The sequence below is a fragment of the Benincasa hispida genome, chromosome 3, assembly GCF_009727055.1.
Source record: "Benincasa hispida cultivar B227 chromosome 3, ASM972705v1, whole genome shotgun sequence".
Classification (NCBI taxonomy): Eukaryota; Viridiplantae; Streptophyta; class Magnoliopsida; order Cucurbitales; family Cucurbitaceae; genus Benincasa; species Benincasa hispida.
In genome coordinates, this window is record NC_052351.1 from 23710124 (window position 1) to 23720318 (window position 10195).

The window sequence follows — 10195 nt, forward strand, 5'->3', positions numbered from 1 at the left end:
TGCTTCTGTTGCCTAAATGTAGTCACATTTTTCATCCCGCTTGCATCGATGCCTGGTTGGTCTCTTGCGCTACCTGCCCCATTTGAAGGGTCAAGCTCGCCGCGGGGGAATATTTCTCATCGAAATTTGTGGCGGTTGGTGTTGTTAACCGGAACGGAGACGATGACCGTAATGGGAAAGTGATAGATGATTGAACTTTGAAGTTGGGGATGGAGTGGATGGCACACGACGTGGTATTAGGGTATATTGGAAACAAATTAATTAGAGTTTAAAGTTTAATTTTGCCATAGTTTTCTTTCCATTATTGTCTAACCGAATTGCACAAAATTGCTGCCGAATACTAGCCCTCAACCGAATTTTAGGTTCATAGGTTAATTAAATTTTAGGATAAAAACCCATTTATAACCCTAGTTTAATCAATGGAGGAATGTAATTGTCATTTGATCTAACACTTTGAGTTCAATTATTGCCAAAACGGGTGGGGTTCTTTCAATCACAACATCTTCAAATTTTTAGCAAAGGAAACAATACAATGCAAAAGATTCATAGTTTTATTAAAAAATTTCCAGCTAGCACATATATACTTCCAAAAAAAATTAATTTCTTTCCGTGAACACACTTTCCTTCTAAGATTGACATGTACATGTGTTAGATGCGTCCAATTTGAGATCAAGCCAAGTTCACGGACAAAGAAAATTACAAATAGAGTTTTATCTAATTTTTTTTAATAGAAAATTAAACTAAGTGAAGTATTATATATTTTTTACCCATCCCAACCTTTTGAGAATTTCTCAAATGGAGATTTGGGATAGTGAATTAACTATTTACTTGAAAATTTTTTAAAAACTATTAATGAGGAAATTCCTAAAAAAATGTAAAAACATTATGCTTCCATTTTCCAAAAAAAAAAAAAAAATAGGAATTTTTGCTTCCATGAATATATATATATATATATATATATTTGGAAACCCAAAAAAAAATAAAATCCTAAAAAATAAAGAGAAATAAGTCATTCTAATTACCATTCTAACTTAAATAGAGCAATACTTGAGTGCATCATGCTCCATCACATTCACTCACAAAAGAATTAAAATAATTTAGGATATTTTATGATTAGACAATTTGATAGTAGATCCAAAATATACCTTTAAAAGTCAAGCCAACAATTATTGCAATATACCATTGTCGGTATTGCTTTCAATAAATTGAACAATGATAATATTCATTCTTCTGACTCAAACTTCTCATTTGTTCATCTCTCCACTCGTAAGCTCGCTTTTTTAGCCTGTACATTACCCGTCCATCCATAAACATGTTCAAATTTAATCAAATAAAGTCTTATAAAACCTATATTTCATACCTCTTCTTCCCAATCACATCGAATAGTAATGACCAGCAATATCAAAGTCTGAATTCCTGTTCCTCTAAATATCATTCCTATCCAAATTCCCTTGAATATGTATAATATACAAGTATAAATTTTACACATACGAATCTATAATTGCACGTAAATGTAGATTTTAACTCAAAATAGAAAAAAGAAAAAGAAAAAACAATGCATACCTTAACTCCAACTCCAAGGTCAGTAAACCATTGCATCAAAATCCCAAGAGGCAACCCAATGATATAATAACAACCCAAATTTATGTAAGCCACGTCAGATTGCCATCCTGACCCAACTGCTACCCCTACGTACATATAGCGAGTAAATTAAATATATTTAATTAGGTGGTATGAATTTATGTAGCTAGTGTACTTTTTCACATAATTCAATGATCCATAAAGAGATAAAAAATTAAAAAAATAAAATAAAATAAAATAACTACACATAATTTTTAATATGATTATTATTTTGACATACCAGAGAGACAGGTTGAATACTGTTGAAGAGAATAGTGAAGGCCAAAAGAATAGTGAGTTTATCCACTTCTTGAAGAACGATGGCACTAGAAGAGAAAATACGACCAAAGCTATTGTGAAAGATCACAATTAAACAACAAAAAACAAGCCCAATTATTAATGATGTTGACGATGATACAATTGTTGCAAACTTAGCTCCTTTTCCATTGCCTGCTCCGAGCTCATTCGCCACTCTGACTCTGTTTTCGATGTTTCAAATTAAATTAGTTTTGTATATCTCATAATTTCTCAAGGAATATGATTTTGTATTTTTAATTAATAACAAATATTACCCTACACCCACAAAGAATCCCAAAGGAATCATCATTTTCCATCCGTTGATGCTCATGCTGCAATCACAATATAATTACCACAAATTTCAAGTTTTATATATATATATATGATAACATTATTAATTGGTCATATATTATGAAGAAAATTTGGAGAGAAAATAGTTATAGAAAGATAACCAGATTGATAAAGCATCCACCATAATCTCGGCATTCTTCATGTTTCCAGTGATCACTATTAGCATTTTGTAATACCAATCTTCCAGACTGAAAATTTATCATTAATTTACAAATCCAAATTTCATGTTAACAATATATAAAGAAATATCACAAAAACTAATCATAAATAATGATAATGTTGAACTTAACGATCGGATTATTTTCTGCTTTATCAAAACAATTTGTTTTTAAGTTTATTAGAAATTAAAAATTCAATTAAAATTGAGGTTTGTTTGGACAAAAGCACTTTTGATAACCATTTAAGCTAGAATGTATTCTGACTTATTTTTGTACAACAATTTTCATAGAACCTACCTCTTTTATAGTCTAAACCTTTAGGCTTAAAATTTGAAAACATTCCTAGAAATTAGATATAATAAAATAAAGAAAACATTAGGAGGAGTTAATATTTATAAGTTTAATTTTCAAAAACTAAAAATAAAATAACAGGTGGGTATCAAATCAAGACAATTTATTTTTATTTTTATTCTTAGATAAACTATCTTATTATCTTATAAATTTTTGGATAATTGTTTTAAATGATAAAATTGTAAAAAAAATATTTTTAAATATAATAAAATGTGATTGTCTATTAGTGATAAACATTTATTAATGTGTGCCAATATCTAGATAGTTATATTTTATTATATTTATAAATAAGTTGACTCATTTTTATATATTTAAAAATATCTTAAATTTTTTTAATGGTGATTTTTATCTTTGTTGGGTAAACATTTAAATATCTAATCAAATTTAGAAAACAACCGGAAAAAATAGATAATAAATCAACACAATCAAATATTAACAACTGAAAGTAATATTTATAAATTTAATTTAAAAAAAAAAAAAAAAACAAATCAAATGGTTATAGAAAGAGAGTCAAATATTATTTATTTAAAAGTTGCTTTTCTTTTGGGTTGATTTATAGAGAGAGAGAGAGGGGAAGAGACCATAGCATGACGCCTGAAGCGGCAGAGAGCTTAACAAACTCCCAGAGACCAGAAAAGGCGTCAACGGAAAAGCCAGTCCAAGTGAGCGGACAACCGCCGCACACAGTGTAACCCATCTGAACAATTGCCATAACACACCAAGAAATATTGCAAGCCACCGCAATTCCCACCACACCCATCTTCAGTTGAACCACAAGCACCCAACTACCCACCAGATGCGCCACAAGCGCCGCCGCTGCCGACCACATAATCACCCCGACCTTCAATTGGCTCTGCAAGAATCTCTGCATTGGGAAGCAAAACGCGAAGCTGAAGTGAACAGGAAGCATCCACACGGACAAAAGACCAGCCAGCTCTGCCAAATCATCAGGCTCTCCAATCAGCTTCAGAAATGGAGACGCAAATAAGAAAATAGGCAAACAACAAAACACAGCATAGGAAGAGAACAATCCAGGAGTGCTGCAAATACACTCCCAACATGTAGTATTTCCTCGCTCCATGCGCCTGCCCACATAGCGTCTCCAAAGCGCTTGCCATCCCCAGCTGAATTGAAATACAAAAATCAGATTAGATAAACAGAAGAGGCCGTGAAAAAAGAGTGATGGGTAGGTAATTTGTAGAAAAACAGAGGAGTCGGTGAAAACAAAGTGGTGGGTATACCAGAAGACCCATGTCGAATCCGATGATGACGGTAACGGCGATGGAAAAGGCAGCAAGATCAAGGTCATTTATATGTCCTGCGAAAGCTTGGGAGATAACTAGGGTGGAGTAGGTGCTAATCCGGCTGAAAATTGAAGGCCGACGATATACCATAATTTCTTGGATTCGATACAGAGGCGTGTTACAAGATCTTGATGATGGGGTTGTAATGTGGAAGTAGAATGTTGCAAAAGGGGAACGTTTGTTTGCTGTTGCTCGCCCATGTCTTGCAAATGGTGAGAAAGAAAGCCGTAGTCTAGGAGTGATAGGGAGGCAAATAATGACAGAAAAGGAAAAGAAAAGGTGGAAGAATAACCAAAACATGAGTCACCTATTTTGTAAACTAGTTAGAATTTTTCCAGCTCCACTTATTCTTTTATTCCTTTTGTATTATTGTGTGCCCACATTGAAGGACACTGTGTATATAAAGTTGAAGGCTGTTTATACCAAACATACTGAATAGAAGAAAAGAGGCATTCCTCCAAATCCAATATCTTCATTCTTCAACTTGGTATCAGAGTCCCATACCCAACGCCACACTCGCGGATGTTCCTCCTCCACCGAACTTATGAAATTCAATACACCACCGCTGAATCTGTTGGGATTGGTGTCCTAATTCTCCTGAAGTCTCGTTGTTTTGTAAAGATACACATTGTTTAATGAATAAAATAAGTGTTATTTAATTCTGGCATTTACTCATATCCAATAAACAAAGCTCCTTGGTTATCTAATGTGAACTTAAGCATATATATGTGATATACAAGTGGATCATGCCTTAAATGATAACCTAAATAGGTATGTAGTATAAGGATTAAGGTGGGATACCTGATCCTAGTGACAATACGGATACGACCCGCTTTGTAGTCGTTTGCAAGTGCTTTAAACTACTACAGATAGTAGATATTAACCATTCACGTGGAGACGTGCGAGCGGAGGTGTCCTATACAAAGAGACTCTGTATATAACACCATTGATACTAGAGACTTGCATCTCACCTAAAGGACCTTAGGTGACACGACATCAATCTTGAGTGTTTTGGGTACTCCTGCCTTTGAGGGCGGTCATTTGATTAGTATGGGTGAGAGTGGCCAGATTGCCAACTCAACATGCCTACCTTTATGGGGACTTGTCTGATTTGGGAGCTAGGAACTTAATCCACAAGATGGAATTCACTCCTTTCCCAAAGCAGGGATAAGTAGAGAGATTGCTCTCTTAAGGGCTGATTCCGGGGCTTGAACATAGTGGCCACAACTTCTCTTTGGAAGAAAAGACTCAGTCATAGTAGGACTATGACTTATGTTCATTAAAGGGATCAGTGGTACTTAAGGAGACAGATGTAACTATAGGGGCATAACGGTTATTGGCCCGATTGTACTTACGAGCGATCTATAAAGAGTTGTCGCACTGCTGATTGGTTAAGATGGACAAATAATATATTTGTAGTAAGGAGAGTTCAGCTGTCGATCTTTAGTGGAGTGCCTGGCAGTTAACGGATGGTGGTGGTGACTAAAGAGTTTAGTCAATTATTCACGTACTGTTCGAGCTATAGGTCTATAAGGCCCCCTTGGTAGCTCAATAGATTCAGTTGAGGATCAATTCTTGGTGTTGATTTAAAATGTTCAAATTGACAAGAGGTATTTTGATTATATATGATATAATCGGTATGATGTATGAGAGACAGCTACTGGAGGATTGATGTAAATGAGGTTTACATTAAATACCATGGAATAGAAAAAGAACTATGGTTTATATGTTTCATGAGATGAAATATTAAAACTATAGGTTATAAATATAGTATGATAAGTTGGTTGTCATTTATATTTATAATAATATTAATTATTGGATAATTAATTATTTTTCTTTAATAACCATGTGAGTAGATGGTTATTGGATTCATGGTAATCGTGAGTTTAAAAGGAAAATGGTTTTCCTATTTTCAAAAGATTGATTTACAAACGCTGAAAAGTTTTCTTAAAAAGTTTTTTGAGTTTTCTTTCTAGCGTTAAAAAAAAAAAGGGATCTCACAGAGTCGTCAAGTAAATGTCGATTTACTAAACGACGATGGGCAAGCTAAACGATCGTGCAGTGGTGAGCTAAATGATCATGCAGTATTTACTAAATGATCGCATAGTTTTGCTAGATGATTGTTTGTCCAAAGTAAACGATTGTATAATGTCTGTAAGCGACAGACCGAGCTAAACGATTGCATAGCTTTTGGTAGACGATCACATAGCTTTACCTAAACGATTGGGCATCGACCTATATGATAGGTCTCCGCCATCTCCCACTTGCCCAGTTGAGTACACGATTGGTGTTTCCTTCTTCGTCTGCCTCATACAATTCCAAACAGATCCCACCCTTTAGATTCTCACACCGAGAATACTAAGGTAGCCTTGTTGGTGGTGTCATACTCAACTCGACACCATCGAGGTTATGTGGAGGCTGTTCGTGGTGCTGTGGAAGTCATTCGTGTTGCTGAGGAGTTCGTGATCGAGGCAATCATTGAGGACGAGCATGAAGTATTCGTGCTATGTTCATTGTTGTGTTTTGATCGAGCATTCGAAGTTGATGTTGTTCGAGCGGTCATGCACAAAGGAGCGTGGAGACGCATCTGCCAATGTTCGTATAGTTTTTCCCTTTGTGCATTTGTAGTTATTCATGTTGTAATTTCTGTATGAATTGTATAACCGCTTGTTTAATGTCGACTGTAAATGTATTGTTCATTCATGATTGTGATTTGGAATTTTCTTTCTTCCGCTACTCATGGAAATCGGGAATCCGATTTCCTTCAGAATCAACTGCTCAACTAGCTCACCACCACAAAGCTAGAACGCGACAACTTCATGTCGTGAAAGACACTCGCACTACCTATCCTACGAAGTTACAAACTCAAAGGATATCTTTCGTGGTAGATCCTCTGTCCTCCAATGTTCGTCCAGACAACCTCCGAAGCAACCTCCAGCTCCCAAGTGATCAGTGATGACAGAGTAAGCTCATCAGTAGAATGTGCCTGAATCCTCAATATGAAGCATGGTTGGCCATCGATCAACTTCTGCTAGGATGGTTGTACAACTCGATGGTTCCAGACGTTGTCGTCCAACTAATGAGGTATGAGAATGCGAAAGAATTGCAGGATGCCATCCAAGAGTTGTTTGGAGTTCAATCCCGAGCTGAAGAAGACTACCTATGACAAGTATTCTAGCAGACATGAAAAAGAAGGCAGAAGATGAGTGAGTATTTGAAGTTGATGAAGCTACACTCCGATAACCTTGCTCAAACAGGAAGCCCTGTTTTAACCAGAGCATTGATCTCACAAGTTCTTCTTGGCCTTGATGAAGAGTACAAGTCGGTAGTGTGGGAATACAAGGCAAACCAGGTATTTCTTGGTTAGATATGCAATCTAAACTTCTTTCATATGAAAAACGCTTAGAACATCAAAACTCTATCAAAATGCATAGCTCCTTTGCCCAGAATCCTTTTGTCAATACAGCTTTCAACAGGCACACAAATGGATAAAAGTCGCAGTTTAAACCCTCGTTTAATGGAAATCGGCAACAAGGAAACAACTCTAAAGGGAACAATCCAAACCACAATCCCTTCAATGGACAAAATGGAGGTCGCAGATGTGGAAGAGGACGAAACAATAACTCGAATCGACCAACCTGTCAAGTCTATGGAAAATACGGTCACTCAGCCTTCGTATGCTAACATCGATTTGATAAAGAATATTCTCAGAACACTGGACAAGGCAGAAGTAATCATGGGTCGATTGGCCCCAACAACAATGCTGCAGCCGTATTCATGACCTCACAGACTTCCAACCCCTTCATGGCCACATCGAAAACAATAGTTGATCCTAGCTGGTATATCGATAGTGGAGCTACAAATCATGTTACACTCGATTACAACATCAACAATCTGAATGAATATGGAGGTAATGGACTGGTTATTGTAAGTAATGGTGATAAACTACATATCTCTCACTAGTAAATCTTACTTGTTTGATGGACGAAATAAGTTATACTAAATGATGTACTATGTGTGCCTAACATTGCAAAGAATTTGATTAATATATCCAAGCTAGCTCATGAAAATGTTGTGGTTGTTGAATTTCACACTAATTGTTGTGTCATCAAGGATAAGGCTACGGGTAAAACACTACTGAAAAGGGAGCTTGACAAAGGACTATACGACTAAAAGGAGCTGAAGTACTAAAAGACAATACAAAGAGAGGAGGACCTGCTCAATACAAAAATAATCACCCGACTGCACTTGTTCTATCAAGAATTAGGATAAATGTAGTTGAGTCAAGAGCTACCTGGCACAAAAGATTAGGACATCCGTCGACTAAGACGTTAGACTATATCATTAAAGAATGTAATTTACCTTTCAAATCTAATGAAGGAAATGAATTTTGTTACTCATGTCAATTAGGAAAAGCAAGTGCTCTACCATTTCCAAATTCTAATTCTCGAGCATCAAACAAGTTTGAACTAATACACACTGATGTATGGAGACCAGCCCCAATCGACTCTACTAACGGGTATCGGTACTATATACAATTCTTGGATGACCACAGTAGATATGTATGGATATATCCCATGAGACAAAAGAGTGATACACTGTCTGCCTTCAATCACTTTACACAACTTATTAATACTCAATTCAAGTCAGGAATTAAAATGCTCTAGTCGGACAATGGCAAAGAGTATGATAGAATTCATCGCCTTTGTGAATCAAAAGGCATCTTAATCATAAAATCGTGCCCATGCACCTCTGCATAAAATGGTCGAGCTGAGCGCAAACATCGGCATATAGTCGAAACTGTACTCACGCTGCTTGCACAAGCGTATATGCCTCTGTCCTTTAGATGGGAGGCATTCTCCACAGCAGCTTATCTAATCAATGGCATGCCTACAACCATGCTGCCATTGATTAAATCACCCGTCAATTTAATGTTTGGCTCTAACATTGATTTCTTCAATCTTAGGACATTCAGATATGCTTGCTTTCCATATCTAAGACCATACTATAGTGACAAATTTCAACTACACTCAGAGAAAAGCATATACATTGGTCCCAACTCACACCACAAGGGATATAGATGCCTAAGTCCATCGGGCCGAGTTTATACCAGTAGACATGTGAAGTTCAATGAGAACGACTTCCCATTTTCATCTCCATCGTTTACCACGATCGCCCAAGCGACAGACACAACGATCGCTAAGCTCCCATCACTTAGCAAGATCACCCAGACGATAGTCCCAACGATCGTTGAGCTCCCATCGCTTAGCAAGATTGCCCACACAACAGACCTGAAGGAAATTGGAACGATGATTTCGGTGAACAGCGGAAGCAAGACTATTCTAAATTACAATCATGAATCAACATATATTTATAGTCGACTTCCAAACAAGCGGTTATATAATTTACAGTGAAATTAATGCATGAACAACAAATGTACAGAGGGAGAAACTGTAATAACAACGGTGGAAACGTCTCCACACTCCGATGCATGACTCTGATCAAACAACCACAACCACGAGCACTCGATCTATACGACCGCAACACCACAACGAACACCGCACGAACACTTCGCGCTCGTCCTCAACGATCTCCTTGGTTACGATCTCCTTCGCAACATGAACTCCTCTACAACACCACGAATGAACTGCTTCAAAGCACCACGAACGGCCTCCAGAAAACCTCGACGATGTCGAGTTGAGTCTGACACCACCAACAAGGGGACCTTGGTATTCTTGGTGAAAGAATCCAGAAGGTGGGCTCTGTTCAGACTTGGAGTGAGGCAAATGAACAGAGGAAAGACAGATCGTGTACACGACTAGGCAAGTGGGAGAAGTCGGAGATCTATCGTATAGGTCGATGCCCAATCGTTTAGATAAAGCTATGCGATCGTCTAGCAAAATCTATGTGATCGTTTAGCTCGGTCGATTCTACACGATCGTTTACCTTAGGTCGACGATCGTTTAGCAAAGCTATGCGATCGTTTAGTAAACACTGCACGATCGTTTAGCTAGCACCTGCATGATCGTTTAGCTCGCCCAGCGTCGTTTAGTAAATCTGTATTTACTTGATGACTTCCTGAGTTTCTTTTCACCTGAGAGAAAACTCAAATTC

The 10195-nt window shown here is 37.0% G+C and overlaps 1 pseudogene; it reads right to left on the reverse strand.

Moving 5' to 3' along the window:
* Positions 1–1222: 1222 nt before the first annotated feature.
* LOC120072541 lies at positions 1223–4605 on the reverse strand (annotated as a pseudogene).
* Between the last annotated feature and the right edge of the window lie 5590 nt (positions 4606–10195).